Source organism: Rhodamnia argentea, chromosome 8 (genome assembly GCF_020921035.1).
Source record: "Rhodamnia argentea isolate NSW1041297 chromosome 8, ASM2092103v1, whole genome shotgun sequence".
NCBI classification, from domain to species: Eukaryota; Viridiplantae; Streptophyta; class Magnoliopsida; order Myrtales; family Myrtaceae; genus Rhodamnia; species Rhodamnia argentea.
In genome coordinates, this window is record NC_063157.1 from 19,923,286 (window position 1) to 19,944,059 (window position 20,774).

At 38.4% G+C, this 20,774-nt stretch overlaps 1 non-coding gene across 1 annotated transcript; it reads left to right on the plus strand.

Annotated features, from left to right (window-relative positions):
• The first annotated feature begins 17,332 nt into the window (after window positions 1-17,332).
• Window positions 17,333-17,439, plus strand: LOC125316419. Its single transcript, XR_007199644.1, has one exon. It is a non-coding gene; the product is annotated as a small nucleolar RNA R71 (small nucleolar RNA).
• The last annotated feature ends 3,335 nt before the right edge of the window (window positions 17,440-20,774 follow it).

Below are 20,774 nucleotides of genomic sequence, written 5' to 3' on the forward strand. Positions count from 1 at the left end.
GAAGCTCATGTGGAAACCCGGGATGGGGATGCATCTGTTTTAGAAAAAAATCTACAAGCGAGAGGACAATCGGGCTTTCCATACGGCTCGCGTGTTAGAGGCGTGTCAGCTAACTTGAAAGAATTGGTGGCATATCTGATGATGAAGACACAGTAGCTGAAGAATCGACTCAAATAAATGTGAGCTCTTGGGAAGTTACATTGTCCAGTGATGAAGATGAGGAAATCTTGCTGCATACACAATGCCCAAGTGATGCTGATGATGTAGAAATTGCACAAGCAAGAGAAGAAGTAAGAGCATTTCGACAAAGGAAAGAAGGACAAGTTGGGGTAGTTGATGAGGGTACTTCTGCGGGCGGGGAAGATGGAGCTGCTGTCAATGATGCTGATGATATGGAAAATGAGGAAAGTAGTGAGAATCATTGTGGCGGCTTAGATGACAATGAAGATGGTGCGCTTCAAAGTGGGAAAAGGTCAAGTAAGTACCCTTCTTACGATTCAAATTCTGCAAGCCCTTTGTTTTGCTTATCAATGAGATTTGATAATGCAAAATAATTGAGAGAGACTATCATAAAGTATTCAATCACTCAGCAGAGGAATCTAAAGTTCATTAGAAATACGAAGAACTATATTAGGGTGAAGTGTGCACAAGATAATTGTCCATGTATGATATATGCTGCATTGGATAGAAGAACTGGCTCATTTCAAATCCGGTCACTCCAGGAAGAGCATAAGCGTGGTATCGATTTTCGTAATAATAGAGTGACAAGTGTGTGGTTGGCCAAGCACTTTTTCAATACCATTAAGGCCATGCCAGAGCTAAACAGGACTCGATTGAAGCAACTAGTCGGAGAGGAAGTAGGTGTGAACGTGTCTAGAAATCAGTGCAAAAGAGCTAAGCACAAGGTGATGGGTGAATTGATGGGCATGTACAAGCAAGAGTATGCACATATTTGGAACTATGCCGGGGAGTGTCGGTTTCAAAATCCACCGAGTAGAATTCAAGTCGAGGTTGAAGAGCCGTCACTAGATGAGCATGAGACACGATTTCACAGGATGTACATATGTTTTGAGGCATGCAGAAGAGGGTTTTTAGCTGGCTGCAGAAGAGTGATTGGGTTAGATGGTTGTTTTTTGAAGGGTTTATGCAAAGGAGAGATATTGGCAGCAATTGGAAGAGATGGAAACAACCAAATGTTTCCAATAGCTTAGGCTGTTGTGAAGTCGGAGAACAAGGACACTTGGTCTTGGTTTTTGAAAAATCTAATGGCTGATCTTGACATAACCGACGGAAGTGGTTGGGCATTTATGAGCGATCAACAAAAGGTGAGACAATGTGATTTAACTGTTGTCTTTCTAATGATTCTCATTTTATGTATGTTATTAATGTTTGCTGGTTTTCTAGGGGCTTATTCCAGTTGTAGCTGAATTGATGAAATATGCTGAGCACGGAATGTGTGCTCGGCACATATATACAAATTGGGCGAAGAAGTATAGAGGCGATGAGCTACGGAAGCAATTTTGGTTGATTGCAAAAAGCACTAACATGGCGGACTTTAGAGCTCACAAGCAAGCCCTATATAAGTTGTCTGTTGAAGCCTTTGAAGCCTTGTTCCGCACTCAAGCAAAACATTGGTGTAAGGCCTTTTTTAGCGAAGAATTCAATTGCGATATCGTTGATAACAATCTTTGTGAGGCATTCAACGGCACGATTATAGGAGCCAGGTGCAAATCAATAATTAATATGCTGGAAGACATTAGAGTGATGGTCATGACTAGGCTACATAGGTAGAGAGATGGATGTACAAAGTGGCCTACACAATGTGGGTCTAGAATTGTAAAGAAATTGGAGGAGAGTGTACGGGGTAGTAGGTTTTGCGAGCCGATTTGGAATGGGGACGATGGCTTCGAGATTAAGAATAATGGTGACAATTATGTTGTCCACTTGGAAAGGAAAAAATGCTCTTGCCGAGCATGGCAATTGACTGGAATACCATGTTCACATGCTATATGTGCCATTCAGTTGAAGAACCTCAATGCAGAGGATTATGTTGATGATTGTTATAAGAAAAATCAGTATTCGGCTGCATATCGGTTCATGATGCAGCCTAGCGAGGAGTAGCAAATTCTGGGAGGAAACAAACCATCAACCCCCAAAACCTCTACCATTGAAGAAGCAAATTGGCAGGCCTAAAAAGAAAAGGAGATTGGAAGAAATTGAGAAAAGTGGTAACAAAATGAGCGGGGTTGGTGGAATAATTCGATGCTCATTTTGCCATGGAGAAGGGCACAATAAGGTTGGTTGTCGAGCTAAGAAACAGCACCACCAACAACAACAATCGGAGACAACATAAGCCAATTATGCAGGAGCATCGCAGGACAACACAAGCAGCCATGCGGTTCCAACTCCAGACCCAACTCAGTCCACAAGTGTACAGCAGAGGAAGAAATATCTTGTAAGCTATTTGTTATTGTCCTTTATTTTTACTGTAAATCCTTGGAGCAATGACTTCATTGCTTTCTCTTTTTGCGGGTTAGAAGGAGACCGGCTGAAGACATTCGTGGAACTATTGCGGGGGCACCACAGGGCGACACTGCGCACCATGCGGTTCCAACTCCGGACCTAACTCGAGTCCACAAGTGTATAGCAGAGGAAGAAATATCTTGTAAGTTGTTTGTTATTGTCCTTTATTTTTCTTGTAAATCCTTGGAGCAATGACTTCATTGCTTTCTCTTTTTTGGCAGGTTAAAAGGAGACCGGCTGAAGACATTCGTGAAACTATTGCGGGGGCACCACGGGGTGACACAAGCAGCCATGCGGTTCCAAATCCGGACCCAACTCGGTCCACAAGTGTACGGAAGAGGAAGAAATATCCGGTAAGCTGTTTGTTATTGTCTTTGCTTTTGACTATAAATCCTTAAGCCATTAACTTCATTGCTTTCTGCCTTTTCGCAGGTTAAAAGGAGACCGGCTGAAAATGTTCCTCAAACTTGTGCATCATAACATATAGATGGTGCAATTGCAAAAAGGACAAGACATAGGTTGACAAATATGAATCTTGGCATGACTAACTCAAGAAATTCAGAGGTCTTGATCTCCGAAGGAGGACCAACTCAAGAATCGATTGCATCGATAGAAAGAAGCTAAGAAGAGGCATTGATAAACCAACCAATGGTTACTCGAGCACAAGCGAAAAAAAAAACAATCAATGCCACCTCCAAAACAAAGGGTAAAAAGGGCAGTTGCAAAAGAAGCTCCCGCCCCAAGCTTAGTTCCATGTCAGTCAAATGATCTTACAAATGTCAATGCACAGCCTGCTGCCATAGTGCCAACACGGACGGTGAGTTCAACGGGAGACAATACAAATGTACCCGAACATCCAAGCGAGGTGGCTCCTCCAAAAGATAAAACAGTGGAAAAGGAAATGGCAATGCATCGTGTGAATATAATTCCAATTCGGAAGAGTGCTAGGATCATGCATCAAGTGAAGCCTTTGAAGAGAAAAAAAGGAAGTGATGAAGTTGTTCAACTTGGATGATGGGAGGATTTGAGATGATGTCTGCTGTTGATGTTTCTTTTAGAAATTTGAAGTTGTTAGAATTGTGTTTGATGCTGCAACTTGATTTGATGTATGTTATACAGCAATGTGGTTAAGTTGTGATATTGCCGCATTTTGGGTGGGCAGCAATATGTTGCATTTTGGTTTGGAACATGTGTTTAGCAACAATCCGTTGCATTTTTTCCTGGTGTGTTTAGCAGTAACATTATGTAATTGAACTTGGTTGGCTGTTATTGTTGTTGATGATATAAGAATATGCGGTACCATTGAGTAGCAATGATTATGTAATGGTGCAATAGTATTTGTAGTTGGATTGGCTTGTTATATCAAGATAAATAGTATTTTACGGTTGATACAGGTGAAACAGCAATATAAAAAAAAGTGAACCTAAGTGATCACTTTTTAAAAATTGAGGAACTTAAGTGACCATTTTTCAAAACTTGAGGAACCTAAGTGATCACTTTTCGAAAATTGAGGAACCTAAGTGTCCACTTTTAAAAAGATATGGTACTTAAGTGGCCACTTTGTGAAAGTTTACTAACCTAAGTGGTCGATTTAACTAAATCTATGGCACTCAAACGATCATTCAATGGTTTGTTGGAGCTCATTCCATCTCGAACACCTTTACAAAAAAATTGAGGACGATGCTTCTAATCTTGCTGCACATCATTTTGACATTGCATTTGCACCATTGCATTCATGTTGGCATCCTCAAAACTCACGGAATTGTAACAACAATTCTTGGCACAAGAACAATATCACGTTCATATACGACATCATCATATAATTGTTCCTCAACTACGGTAGACTCAAAAAAACCTTCTCTTTAGTAGGGTTACATATGCCCATAAACCAGAACAAACCCACCAACAACAACACCATAACAATCATTCGATAAATATCTCTTTGATTTTTCATCTTTGAAAATTCCTTTTTCCAGTGGTTTAGCAAATATTGCAGACCCTTTATCTCTGCTTCCATTGAGTCCCCATCGTCTAACTCATTTGTCAATACATGTCGACCTTCATCTTGTTTTTGAAGTAGCTCCAAGATAACCTCCGTTGCTCGATTTGAGAATTTCGAGTCAACCCACCTACAAGAAAGTCAGTACACAATTTCATTTATGCTTGTTGCATTAGCAAGGTAAAGCACGGTAACATATCCCCTCAAAATCGAGCAAACAAACCCTAAATCCAAAACATGTTAACGCTAAAGACATCGAAAAACTTGATAGATCAGCAAAATAGAGATTAGGGACCTAAAATATCCACAATTGAAGTCTGCACTATAATTGGCGCATCCATGGAATCTTCTCCCGGGATTATCTCTCGTCCAAGCCGTTCTTGTTGGACTTCGCAGCCCACAATAGTAAAAGTGTAGAGCTGCATCCTGGCTTTGCTTGTACACTCGAGAGCCACTTGCCGTGCTTCTACTTCCCATCGCGACTTTGATGATTTGATTTTGGGCAATTTGAAGATTTCGATTTTGTTGAGTTCGGCTTGATAGGGTTAGGGTTCTGAATTCTTTTTGCGAGAATTTGATTTTCCCCTATTTGTTGAAAGATCTCGGTAGGGTTAGGGTTCAAGTGATTTTGCCCCAATTATTGAAGCAATTGATTTGTCTCATTCAATCTGAAGGATATGACGTCGTTTCCATTTTATTTGCTGATTCGGCTTTCCGGCAGTCCACGTAGGTTGGATTTACATTATTTTAATGCCACGTAGGATTTTCCGATGACCCAAATCGCCGATGGCACTTAAGTGGTCCATATTTAAAAGTTATGGTACTCAGGTGATCGAAACAAAAGTTGTGGCACTCAAGTGATCGCCGTACAAAAGTTATGGCACTTGTACTGTACTTACCTCGTTTGAAAAGTGTCAAAAAGAACTTCTCTTCTTTGGAGATAAAGCAATCATCTTTCTAGCCTAGAAATGTTTTTCAACCTAATCATTTGAATGATCTTGAAATGATAGACAATATGTTCAATTATGGCAAAATGCATGAGATGAATAGTTTGAGATATGTAAGAAATGAAATTACAAGCATGAAGTAAGAAAGCCTTACCAACCGGACATTCTCTCTTTTTTCGTTTTTAGTTTTAGGTATACCAACCTTCCATTCACATACGCATGGGACAAATGAGGTTTGACTTTAAAAATTCAAAAGGAATAGGGTACGGACCTAAAAAGGCTCCCATTATTCGATTCGATAGATTTATCCATAAGCCCAATCAAACAACAAGTGGGTAGCATCATCAATTCGAATAGTGAGCGGGATTAGATGTGGTCAACCCTAGCTTAATCGAATGCTAGAGCTTTGCATACTAATACCCTATTTATGGGGACCTAAAAGGGTGTTTCACGGCCTGAGTTTGGGTGCTTGGGCAAAGTGTAGTGATCCTCAAATATTCAAAGTCATGCACATCATTTGATATCAAAATAGTGGTTCAAAGATTGCATAAAATAAACAATCAAATCCAAACACCGGATCCACATAAAACACGTTAGCACAGATGCTATCCCTTATAACTCCCATCTACATCACCATTTAACATTTGTTAGGGGAAATACCTTTACCTTTACGTGCATCAGCAGAAGATCGGTTCAGAAAAATAATCAACTTTTTAATCGGCTTATGTCCTCTAAAGGTTGCAACTAAGTCCCTTATCGAAACCCGTCAGACGAGAAGGTCCGATTCTTGAGGTATTGAGTTTGGGGTAATGAATTACTAAATCCATTTATTAAAAATGGAATGGAACTCAGTATGGGTCCTCCCAAACCCACACCAAATCATGATGGAAAGAAATTCTTAATAAACAAGCGTCAATCCCTTTCGCGGTGGGGGAACAGACTCTTTTGTGACATATGCGTAATGTGCATGCTAACTAAGTCACCACCAATTGTTTTGTGGAGGGTATGATTGAAAACCTTATCGAGTAATTGGGAGATATGGTTCAATTCTATGAAAATCGGAGAAATGGGTTCGGGGACTTGGTTACGTCGAGATTATCGTGGACGCCTTTTACGTACCTAAGTTGAATGAATTTATAACCTAAGATTTTCATGCACATACGTCGGAGGTGAAGTAGTCTCTAACTTCTAAGAGGATTCATGTAAATGGGATCGTCTATCCCGATAATCACACTCAATAAAGGAAAGTGCGCAAATCAAGGAATCAGGAACGTGCAGATAAAACGTATCAAATCATCACGCAATCGGTCAAGTGGCATGTCCAGTCAAGCCCTATAGGATTAGAGAACGGTCCAATTAAATTTAGGTGTAGTTTGAAAAAAATTCGGGACAAAGTGTGTAGAGGGTTAAAATGGTCATTTGGAAGGCTCAGGAAACCAAAATCAACAAAAATGGATTGGGCCAGTTGAATGTGGCATTTTTCCATTTTTTTATTTTGAGGAAATTTTTCTGAATTTTTCTGATCTTTTAGGATTTTTTTTTATGAATTTCTCTTTTTTTATTATATTTATGAATTTTTTACTATTTTTCGGACTTGGTTAGGCCGATCCACACAAATCAAACACTTGACCTAGACTCTAATAGTCCCGGGTTAGTATAAACGACGCTGCCTTTGGTTTTTTTTTTTTTTTTTTCTAATTCTATAATTTTTGTTGATTTTATAATTACTAATCCTACGGTCGGAATTCATCCATGTGGCTAAGCCACTACCCTTGGATCAGACTACCAAATCCTTTGATCCAAATTAAACGAAGATCAATTCTAGACCATTCGATCTAATTATTAAAACCTACGGTCGAGATCGAACGGGGAGACTAAATCTCAGCCGTTTGTTGACACCTGATTTTTAATTAGTTTTATTTTCATAATTAATAGCTAAAAACTCATAAAAATTGTAAAATCAACCTTGGAAGCCTTGGCCTAGCTTTAGGAACCAAATTTGATAAAAAAAAAAATCTTTCGTAAATTTTAACATGTTTTGCAAATTCATTTTATTATAAAAATACCCAAAAATCAGGAAATACCGCTTGTGGTCAGAAAAATATACAAAAATAGCATATGTTTTTCTTTTAATTCCCTCTTCAAGTTGATCACTTCAAATTTCAAAAATTCAATTTGGGTCACTACGTTCCTTTATAAACATGAACTTGAATCGAGCATAAAAATTCTTTTCGAGCCTTTTAAATTTCAATTTTCGTTTTTAATAAGCTTTGACATTGGTATCTAGAGGCTTGAAGTGCAATTGGGTCAATTTGCCCTCCAATTTGATCAATTTTGACTCAAAGGGCTTAATTGCACATTTTTCTTGCAATTTAGTCCCTGGTTTCATTGATCTTCAAATTACGTTTTGTACGGGCACACCCATGAAAATCAAACACCTCTGCCCTATAATTTTCATCATTCCAAACCCAATGGTGGCCTCAATTCGAACTAATTTGATCATTTGACCTATGAAAAGTGCAAAAATCAATTTCGGATCCTAAATGGAATTTGGGGTTTCCATTCAATTTCAAGATAACAATTCCAAGAAATGCCCATTTTCAATGAAAAACATGTTGGGAAGTCCAAGCGTGGCGTTAATTACATGAAATATGGTTAATTGTTAACCAATTTTGCGAATTAGGAGCAGTTGGATCGGTCGGGCCGGGCGAACCTGGCCTAGTGACCCAACACTGTTCATCATCGTCCTCCTTAGTTCCCTTTCGCGAACATCCAACCCCCAACTTCAAATTCCTGAAATTGACCCATAAAATGAGCCTAATCGGAACCAAGGAGGGATGGGCATTGTTACCAACTCACATCCGCTCGTGTCGAGTACATTCGCACATCTTGACACGTACAAACATGAACCGGCATGGCTGTTATTCCCCTTGCAATCCTTGGTCGGGTAGAGAGCATATCAGGCAGGCTAGCACAAGCTCGGGCAGGGCAGGTATGAGTGAAAAAAACGAGGATAAGAGGTCAAGAAAATAAAGGAGCGTGGGGGGTTGAGGAAAACAGAGTGAGGAAGAGGTAAGAGAGAGGAGATTGTTCCAAAGAATTTTGGCTCTCGATCCACCATTGTTGCAAGTGGTCGAGACCTTTAAGCACACACTCTGGCCGACTCCGGCATCTCACCACCCATCCCAATATATTCCTCTTGGCCTAACGGACGCATCGGACACCTCCATTAGTGCCGGCATTAATCGTGTCGTAGTCCCACCAAAAAATAAACCCTAATTACTAATTGTAGATAGTGATAAAAGGGGTCGAACCGCATGAAAAAATAAGGACAAATTTGAGTGTTTTTTTAAAAATTGGTAATTTAATCTAATGCTAGAATTCTATTAATAAAGTGTAAACAATCACGAGAAAACTTTTCACTCTCGAATCCATGATACATTCTTATTTGATTAGCCTCTTTTTTTACACTATCAAACCTAACAAACTACAAGCTTGCTATAGTCACTAAGATAATCCACGACCTAACCTTGTTATAACCTATCTTGTCGATCACTATCGTCTTTCGCTTTCCAAGCTTAGCATACATAGTTCGATCAGATATAGATTATCATCAACGATGATCGTAAATTGCAATTAAAACTATTGCTTGGGCATGGAATTAGAATCATAGAAACCAAAATCATAAACTTGATTTAACTATAAAATTCTTGAATAGAATAGATGAAAGTATTCTCTCCCAAACAATCAAGTGCAATAACATAAACTAAATAGAAAGTTCAGAGTTCAAAAAAGAAGTATCGTTTCATCTACACTCAAAGATAACAGAATAAATTTAGCTACTCATGGAGGTGATTGACGGAGAAGAAATAGGAGAAGAAGCCATGGTCGAAGTGGATTTCTGCCCGTTTTCTCCTTTGCTTTCTACCTCTTCTTCTTTCTTTCTCACTTTCGTCTCCTCCACCGTATTGCAGTCCTGCCGTTATATTCCGCCCCCGATTGTGTTTTATTTTAGAATATCTTATCAATCAAGAGCTTATGGAAATCCAAACTTGCTAGAGATAAGATTTTACAAAGTTCGTTAAGGATCTTGAATTTTAGGAAATATTAGATTTAACCAAATCTCTACGGTTAGAGAATATTTCAAATTCGGTCGCCCACAAAACTTCCCTCGATAATCAAAATATTAGCCAAATAAACTAATTTAATTCTTAATAATTATTTGAAACCCATAAATTAGATTCCCTTTTTATGCATACATGTGGATCGATCACACTCCCCAACTTATAACTTTGCTTGTCCTCCGGTGAAAAGGAAAAATAACACCATACTCAGAAACTCAATCAAGGCAAGGAAAACATCTTCCACCCTTCTTTAGCTAAATGCATTAGTAAAGTCCATCCATATGTCAAATGGAAAGACAAATCAACTATTAATCAAACCATGTCATGCTAAGCTCAAAACAACAAATTCCTCTTGTTCCCCAATAAGTTATCATTGACATTTAGCATCCCCTATTAAGAATTACACAAACCACAAGATTATATAAGCATCATCCCAATATATATTTTATTGTTCTCTTTTTATTATTATTATTTTTTTGCACATAACTGCATAGATTCTCTAGTCCGTGCAATGTTTTGACCCCTTAAGCTTTCTAGATGGTCCATGTAATGAGCTTTAGGTTAGTTACTATCAAACTACTAAAGGGCTTTAAGGAACTAAGTGAAACACCCCTCGGACTTACTTGCTCGAACCAAAAAAGCTTCAATTCAAAACAGGACCAAAGAGTTTGTAGCAACATTAGTAATTTATTTAGCTAAGCTTACAACCGTTTGACGTGAAACTTCATGCTTGTAACACAAAGCCTCGGTTACTAGGCAGAGGTATCTACCAATCAAGGCTTGCAAAGATTCCCATACATACCAATGTTTACCAATAATGAGGATGCTCATAATGCCAATAAAAACCTATTAGTAGAGAATGTACTAGAGCTTGTATAAAGCTTAACACAACATAATCTAGTTAATAACTAACTTGTATCCAGCCTCAAAGTAAATTAGTGGACTAAACTAATGCATCCAACATAAAAAAAAAAAAAAAATAGAAAGACATCAACCTTGCAAGAAAAGAGAATATTGAATGGTGTAATTTGAAATAATTTTTTTTTTTTTTGGGAATTCAAGCAAAAACTAAACTATCTGATTATCCACCCTCCCCAACTTAATTGACATTGTCCCCAACGGCGTGAAGAATTAAAGAACAAGAAGGAACAATACAACCCTGGGAAAGTAAGCTCGAATCCTGCATGTGAAAATACGGAGAGAAGCTAACACCTCAATTTGCATAAGCCTTGTATAGATGAAGCCTAAAACAAAAACAAAACAAAAAACACGTAATAGAAGTAAAAATGAATTGCTTGTGACTCTCGGCTTGTATCATGTCAAATTAAATTGCTTGATTGTCCAAAATGTTCGATGCTCTACTCAACCGCTAAATGACATGCTTTACTAAACACCAACCTGTAGGGGACATCCCAATGGGAGTTTTTGTAGGCAGTCCAAGAAGCCCATAATGCATCATCGAGGCGTAAGGACTAGTCCTTGCAATCCGGCCAAACCGTCTTTTCTAGAATTCGCTTAATCTCCCAGTTAGAAACTTCCACTTGACTACTAGTCTAAGGATGGTAGGGTGTAGCAACTCTATGGTTAACTCCATATTTCCTTAAAAGTGCCTTGAAGCACCCATGGATAAAGTTGTTAGAGATATGCCCTAAAGCGACTATGTAATAGTTACATGTTAGGGATTTCAGTTGTATTTTCAATTTCGTATTTAATTAATGGCAAAGACGTATTTATTCATTTGTCCAATTATTTACTTATATGAATAAATTCCATAAGATCGGTTGTGACTGGACCTATTCTTGAGACGTTAAGAATATGTGTGACGGGTTCACGGTTAAACCGAATCTTTAAAATGTTCTCGATCAATGGATCATTGAATGGATATCAATGATCTTGTTGAGATCGGTGTGTTCTTGACTTCATAATTAAGTATTGGATACTTAAAGGAATGACGAGTCACAAGTCATTGGGTATTACGATGCCCGAGTTGGAACACAGGTGCTTGTACCGGACAAGTTCACTGAACGTGACACGCGTTGAACGATTAGCGACATGGAAGCTCTTAGCGTGGTCAATGCCTAATTGTTCATGCTTTGATCTTGTGTAAATAATCCTTAGACCTGAGGCACAGCGTTGACTTGTGTGTTGGATGGCTATGGTTCACGAGGACGCATATTGACGGTTCGTCGATCTGTCTCCGTACTTGATGGTCACAGTTCATGCACATACGAAGTCACACGTGTGCGCAAAATGGAATCTGTCTCCTTGTCACATGCAAGGTATGATATCCTATGCAATTTAATTATGACAATGCATTGAAATCCTCGGCCGGGGTTATAACCGAGAATGAAATGTTCATGTCTCGTATGAATGCATGTCGATCAGATTTGTGCATATGATCGAATTGGTGACTTGACAAATATTCCATGGTCTTTGTTCGATCGGGATATAGTAAGACAGAGGGATTGAATTATACTGTAGTCAAAGCCGACGGGTTCATTATGTTCTTAAAGCATTCACACTTGCTGGGTAGTCATGATATATTGCTAGATGTCACTCATGACTTGTAGGACCTAGAGACCGATCGGGACAATCAATTCTCTTGGAAGTACTAACGTGTTAGTGCATGTCTTCTGCCCATTTCGGTGATGAACCTAGGGATGTCACACACCTTAACCAATACATGACGACGTTGAACGGAAAGACGATATTGCAAATATGTTTGCAATTACGTATACCGAATTAGTCGAACAATTAAATTAAATAAGATTTAATTTGATTCTTATTTTTGGTCATGGATGTACGCGCATGTGATGCACACGCACTCTTATAGTGGACACATATTGATGTATCCGAAATGCACACTTTTAATCGCACTATTATGTTTTTATTAAATTATATGTATATTTATAATTGTTATATATATTTATATATAATTTATGTTGCACGCACATATTGATGTGCGTGCAATGTACATGGTCAGCACTACAAGTGCTGACCATGCGTTTTATTTCTTTAAAAAAAAAAAATTAGTGCAAGCACACGGTCAGCAAAAGTTGCTAACCGTAGTCTTGTTTGCCCACGAACGGATCATGTGCCTCATTCGCACGATCCGCAACGTGTGCATGACACGATCATGGACAACAAGTTTTACTCATCGTGTGCTCGTGTGACACGATCGGCAAAACACTCATCGTGCGGCGCCCATTAATGAGAACGAAGAGAAAGTGTGTGCGAGTGTGCGTAAAAGGCATGAGAAAAAAAAAAACCAGAATTTTCTCTCTGCATTTTTATTCTTGCATTGAACGAAAGACCAGAAATTTTTTTGAGAGTTGTGAGAATTGATTCCACAATATTGCTAGCACAATTCAAGTGGTGATTCTCGCAAGTTCGTTCTTCCGTTTGACGTTGCGATTGGTGGTGTGTCCGAACTAGAGGTCGGACACTTGTGGGGCTCGGATCGAAGAACATCTAAACCTATTTCGTTTCAAGCACGCTTCAAGAGGTAATCCGTTAAACCCCTTCGTTGCATATGATTTTCGATTGAAACGCACGAACTACGCCTCTGGAGATATGTGTATAGGTTTTTATTTACTTCCGCTGCATTTATGTTTTATTTGCCTATGCATGTTACGTGTATCCCAACAAAAGTGAGAGCCACCATCGCTGATAACAGCTCATGGAAATCCAAATCTGCTAAAAATATGACTTTGTACAAATTTGATTACCACCGTGTGATCATTAGTCCTTGTGGCAATTACCTCAACTCATTTAGAAACATAATCAACCACTACAAGAATATATTCAAAACCAAAAGAAGTAGGAAATGGTCCCATAAAATCAATACCCCACATATCAAATATCTCAACAATAAGAATAGGATTAAGCGGTAGCATATCTCGATGAGACAAATTGCCCAACTTTTGACATCTAATACATTGTTGGCAAAATAAATGGGCATCGTGAAAAAGAGTAGGAAAAAAAAACCACTTTATGGTATCTTCAGAGCCAGTTTCTTATCCCCCAAAGTGTCCTCCACAAGCATGAGAATGACAAAAGGTGAGGATACTTGCAAATTCGCTTTTAGGAACACACCGACGTAAGACCTAATTTGAACAATATTTGAATAAGTCGGGGTCCTCCGAAAATAAAATAGAAGTTGAGAAAAGAATCGGTCTTTTTTGTGCTTAGACCATCTAACTGGAAGCTAACCTATAGCCAAATAATTCACAATGTGAGCAAACCATGGAGACGAATGGTAAGAAATAATAAATAATTGTGCATCTAGAAACACATCATGAATAGGAGCAGTAGTGAGTTGATCAACAATAATGCGAGACAAGTGATCTGCTACCACATTTGTTGTGCCCTTCTTTTCTTGGATTTCTAAGTCAAATTCCTGCAACAAAAGAATCTACCAAATTAGTCGGGGTTTGGTGTCCTTCTTTGCTAATAAGTGTCTTAGAGCTGCATGATCAGTATAAACCATCACCTTAGATCCCAATAAATAAGAGTGAAATTTATCCAAGGCAAAGACAATAGCTAGCAATTCCTTTTCAATAGCAAGTGTAAAAAAAACTTGAGCTGGAGAAAGAGTTTTACTAGCGTAATAAATAATAGTAGGCTTCCTGTCTAGCCTTTGTCCTAAAATAGCTCCTATAGCATAATCCGATGCATCACACATAATTTCAAAAGGTAAAGACCAATTAGGAGGCTGAATGATTAGTGCTTGAGTTAGTAACAAATGAAGTTTGTGAAAAGCGCTCAAACAAAAATCATCAAAAATAAATGGAGCATCTTTAGCAAGTAAATTACATAATGGTCTAGGGATATTGCTAAAAGATGGAATAAATTGCCTATAAAACCTAACATGCCCAAGAAAAGATCTAACTTGTTTCACTGAATTAGGAGGTGAAAGTTCTTTAATTAATTCAATCTTTGCTCGGTCAACTTCGAGTCCATGTTGCGACACTATATGTCCTAATACAATACCTTGTTGGACCATAAAGTGACTCTTTTTCCAACTAAGGATGAGATTCACTTCCATACAGCGTTGTAACACCCTCTTAAGATTTTGCAAACAAATATAAAAAGAGGATAAAAAAACAGAGAAATCATCCATGAAAACCTCTAGGAACTCACCAACGATGTTTGAGAAAATCGCTATTATACAGAGTTGAAAAGTAGCTGGGGCATTGCATAATCCAAATGGCATTAGACGAAATGTAAAAATACCAAAAGGACAAGTAAAAGTCGTCTTACCTTAATCTTTTGGACACACGAAGTTTTGATTATAACTCCGAGTAGCCATCAAGGAAACAAAAGTAGCTCGCCCTCGCTAACTTTTCAAGAATTTTGTCAATAAATGGTAAAAGAAAATGGTCCTTTTTAGTGGCGGCATTTAATTTTATGATAATCAATACAAACACGCCAACCTATAGTAATACGAGTAGGAACCATATCACCTTTATCATTAGCAACAACAGTAATATCGCTTTTCTTAGGAACTACTTGTCTAGGACTTACCCATTCACTATTAGAAATCGGATAGATAATCGTTACATCATTCCACGTGACCACTTCATTCTTTACTACTTCTTTCATGCTCGGATTTAGCCTTCGCTGTGCATCGTGAAATGCTTCTATGTTATTGTTGGTATAAATCCAATGCATGCAAATTGATGGGCTGATTCCTTTTAGATCCGCCAATGACCATCCAATAGCTACTTGTGCTCTTGAAGTACCTCAACTACTTGACTTTCCTGCTCACTAGTCATATTAGAAGCAATAATAATAGGCAAGGTGCTATCTGGACCAAGAAAGACATATTTCAAAGTAGATGAAAGAGGTTTCAATTCCAAAATAGGTGGCACCTCAAGAGAACATGGTTGAGGTACAGATGAAACTTGAGGGAGTAATTCAAATCTAGGCACCCAAGAATTTGACTGAACATTTAAATTACTCACTTCTTTTACCATGTTTTCCTCCTCGGGAATCAATGACCCACCCGATAAACACGGAGACAATCAATTCACTACCTCATCATCAATTAAGTCCACACAAAAACAATCCTCCTCACTTTGAGGTCTCAAAGCCGCATTGAAAATATTCAGACGGAGCTCTTTATTGCCAAATGAGAGATCCATGGCTCTGGACCTATAATTTATACATGCATTAGCAGGATTTAGAAATGGATGACTTAATATAATTGGAGGTAGTTTTCTTAGTTGCACCAACTCCATGTCAAGAACTAACAAGTTAATAGGAAAATATAATTAATCAATTTTTACTAAAACATCTTCCAATAAACCTATGGGTTCTTTAATCGAACGATCAGCGAGTTGAAGTATAACCCCAATTTTCTTTAACTCACCCAAACCGAATTTTTCATAAACTGAATTAGGCAATATATTCACACTTGCACCTAAATCGAGTAGTGCTCTTTCAATTTCCACATTACCAATGACACAAGATATGATAGGTGTACCTGGATCTTTAAGTTTGGGAGGAAGTTTCATCGAGAGTACGGCACTAACTTGTGTAGGTAAACGAACATTTTGCAGGCTACTAGTATTTAATTTACGTTTGTGAGTGCACAAGTCCTTCAAAACTTAGCATATGCCCGGACCTACTTAATGGCATCAAGGAGAGGAAGGTTGATTTGCACTTGCTTGAAGAGATTTATCATCTTCTCCATCTTTGTTCCCTTTTTATCCCTAAAGATCAAGTTCGGTGACTTCAAAGCTGCTGGGAATGGTGCTTTTGTTACATACATGTTTGGCTCATCTTCCCATCTAGTTATCCTTACTTTCTTCTTTTGCTGGGGTAGATCTTCCTTCAATATTTTAGTTTCGGGATCGGTATCAAGAACAGATTGATCTTCGGGCTTTTGTTCTCCTTTTCCATTGCATAGGATCATGATCGCTTTTGCTTGCTCATGATGCCCCTAGCTACTAAGTTGGTTTTTAGGATTACCAACAACTTGACTCGACAACCTTCCCTCTTCTCCGTGATTGATAGTTAATGCTAATTGGCCCATTTGAGTCTCCAACTTTGCAATGGACTGAGTATGCACATGGAGTAATTGAGATGTAGCCTCTAGTCCTTGCAAAGTTCGCAGTACCTTTCTTCAAAAGATTGTTCATTTTGTGTAGGATGAGGAACTTGTCAAATCCGCACATTGTAAGGAGTGCGATTGGCATATTTATTCACTTGGGGTTTATAAAAGTTACCTTGTTGTGGTTGTCTCCAAGAAAAATTGGGATGCTCTCTCCATCCAGGGTTGTAGGTGCTCAAGTAAGGATCATTAGTAGACTTATGAAACCCTTAGGCTGCTTGAACCTGCTCTTGTGCAAAAATAAATCCTTGTGTTAAACCATTGCTAGAGTATGATGGATCATGTGCAATGTACGCCTCTTGCTGGGAGTTTTGTCCTTGGAAAAGAAATTGATCAAGTCACCTAGTTAAAACATCAATCTTAGAGTTCACAATCGAGACTTTGGAATTCACTTCCATGAATTGACCCACTTCAAATAATGAGTCTTTTCTTGCAGCACTTGAGTAACCTTGCTTCCGTGATGAAGAAACATAGTGCATGGAATTTTCACTCAGCATTTCAAACAGCTGCCATGCCTCTTCTTAATTCTTGTGCAAAAAGGTGCCTCCACAAGATGCATCCACCAGATGTATGGGCCTCTCATGGAGTCCATCATAAAAGCTCGCACTAGTTGCACTTGGGAACCGCATGATGTGGGCAAGAGCGCAAAAATCTTTTCAATCTCTCCCATGTCTCATGAAACCGTTCACCATCATGCCGATCGAAGCTCGTGATTGCTCTTCTAATTTCAATAGTACGCTCGATGGGAAATTATTTTTCAAGAATAAACATTGCCAATCCGCCCATGTAGTGACTCGAGTGTATTCAAAGAATTAAGCCAATGCTTGGCTTTATCCTTTAATGAAAAGAGGAACAAAATAAGCTTCAATGCCTCATTAGACAAGTTACGCAACTTCACAGTAGAGCAAATCTCCAAAAACTCATCCAAGTGCTTGTAAGGTTCTTCATTGCCGAGACTGTGGAATGAGGGTAGCATCTGAATGATACTCGACTTAATTTCATACTGTGCTGCTACAATTGTTAGGACTCATTTTGTGAATTAGATGTATATGTAGGAGGAGCGAAGTGATCACCGAAGGTATCTATTGTTCGGCCATTAGCGGAGTGTTATTTCTCTCCGACTCAACCTCCTCTACCTTCAAAGTTCATAATTTCTTGGTCCAAATCTATTAGAGTTGGATGTACCGAACGACACCTGTGCATAACCTAGCTAAAAAAAATTAAAATAGCAAAACAAAACTACTCACATAAAAAAATAAAAAAATGAAGAATCGTGCCTTAAGTGTCCCGTAGCAACAATGGCAAAATTTGATCATGCCGTAGTGTGACAAAAATAAACCCTAATTACTAACTATAGATAGTGATAAAAAGGGGTCGAACCGCAGGGGAAAATAAGGACGAATTTGAGTTTTTCTTTTAACTTGGTAATTTAATCTAATGCTAGAATTCTATTAATAAAGTGTAAACAATCACGAGAAAATTCTTGCCTTTGAGTCTTGAATCCACAATACATTCTTATTTGATTAGCCTCTTTGTTTAAACTATCAAACCTAACAAGCTACGTGTTTGCCGTAGTCACGAAGATAATCCACGACCTAACCCTTGTTATAACCTATCTTGTTGATCACTATCGCCTTTCGCTTTCCAAGCTTAGCACACACTTTGATCGTGACATAGATTATCATCAGCCGGCGATCATAAATTGTAATTAAAATTATTGCTTGGGTATCGAATTAGAATCACGTAAACCAAGATCATAAACTTGATTTAACTATATAAAATTCTTGAATAAAATAAATGAAAGTTTGTCTCCCAAACAATCAAGTGCAATAACATACAAACTAAATAGAAAGTTTATAATTCAAACAAGAAGTATCATTTCATCTACACTCAAAGATGACAAAATAAATTTAGCTACTCATGGAGGTGATTGACGGAGAAGAAATTCCAGAAGAAGCCTTGGTCAAGTGAATTTCTCTCGTTTCCTCCTTTGCTTTTTGCCTCTTCTTCTTTCTTTTATCATGTTCGTCTCCTCCATCGCATCCTGATCCTCCCTTATAGTCCGAATCTCTTATTGTGTTTTATTTCTCGAATATCTTATCAATCAAGAGCTTATGGAAATCCAAACCTATTAAAGATTAAGATTTTACAAAGTTCGTTAAGGATCTTGGACTTTAGGAAATACCGATTTAACCAAATCTTTGCGCTAGAGAATATTTCAAATTCGACTTCCCATAAAACTTCCTCCGATAATCAAAATATCATCCAAATAAACTAATTTAATTATTAATAATTATATGAAACCCATAAATTAGACACCGCTTTTACGCATAAATGTGGATCGATCAAAACACCTTCCGCGAACAACCAAAACAGAGGAGCTTCGTCTAAACCCATACCTGCATCAATGGTCTCCACCGAATACACATGGCGTCATTGACATGTATTTTTTATCGCACCTACTAGAACCGTATGCTAAGCTCGATTTCGTTTGTTTTTGCATTGTCTAGCGCAAAACCCGAGTCGACCTCCGACTAACCTCCCCGAAGAGATCGGATCTCGCAACTTGACCCTCAATCGCCATAGATACTTCCGGACAATCTAGCCCGTGGTTGCTTCCTTATACCTCAAGATCAGCAGTTGATGTTTTGGGACACATGTTTAGTTGTAAAATGGTCCAGGGTGGATTCTCACTAGACATGGTTACGGTTTGTCCAAAGTAGGCAAGTTCGAGGTGTTCTTTGACTTAAAATGATATATATTGATGTATGTTGAATGAGAAGTGCAGTGGTGTTGAAATTGCACGTAGAAACTACCGATGTTTTCGCTGGTTTAGGTGCCTTTAGCGAGGCACCTGGTCTCTTAGGTGACCATGCCGACCGTCACAAATGTTGACCCGCCTCGTAGCCGATGAGGCGCTTATGAGAAAGCCATCAGTCGCATTTTCACCACTCTCTCATGCTAAACTAAAAAAATAAAAGCCATCCGGATGGCCATGGATTAGCTATGTGCCGATCTAGTGATTTTCAAAATTTACTGAAGAATTTTGGGAATATAAAATGAATTGTTAGAAATAAAAAGGGTGCACCTGGACTACTCAGCCTTCGACCAGTAGCATATTAGAAGCCATTCGATGGGGTCTTTATTTTATTTTTTAATTTAATCAAAGACTGGACGATCAGAAAGGTCATGTGGCTCATCTTGGAGTGCTACCGCAGTCATTTTCGACTCATTAGAAAAATCATAAAAATAGAAAATTTTCAAAAACCTAAAAACTACGCTGTTTTAGGCCAACCTAAGACTTTCATAGTCTCTGGCCGAGCGCCGAGAGGCGTGTCTTGCCGTTTTGACTTTGATTCAGAATTTTTAATAATTAAAAATTTTGGAAAAATAATTTTAAAATCAGAAAAATAGAAAATTCATTAAAAATATAGAAATTTCATAAAAATTTAGAAAAATTCCAAAAATCTAAAAAATTAGGAAATGGCTATAATCAACTAACCAAGACCTATTTTGGGTGTTTTGACCCCGACCTTCAAAAAATGACAATTTTGCCTCTACGGCGACTGCCTAAAAATTCAAAAATCCTAAAAACTTCCAAAATAGAAAACGGCCATCATCAACCTGGCTATGGACAATTCTTGGATGATTTGACTCTCAAGCCCTCAAAAATGATAATTTTGCTCCCTTTCGCGAAAGCCGTCACTAAATCTTCCCAAACTACTCTGCCCCAATTCACTTCTTCTCTAACGCTCTTTAGGGCTACAATAAGAGCTCTTGATTGATGTTGATGCCCTCATTTCCTGATCCGGGATTGATTTTATTAGTTGCGATTGATAGCTTTAGTTTTCTAATATGCATGGAAAACCAAATCGAATTTTACCCCATCCAAAATTTACGCCGCATTGAATCTTAGTTAGGAAAATCACTCACTTTAGGTACCGAAAGGGCATTCGTACCTATTACCCCGACGTAACCAAGTCCCCGAACCTAAAATCTCCGGTTTAGCAGAACCGAACGATCTCTCCCAATCGTTTAGTGAGGCATCCGTCCACCTTCCAAGA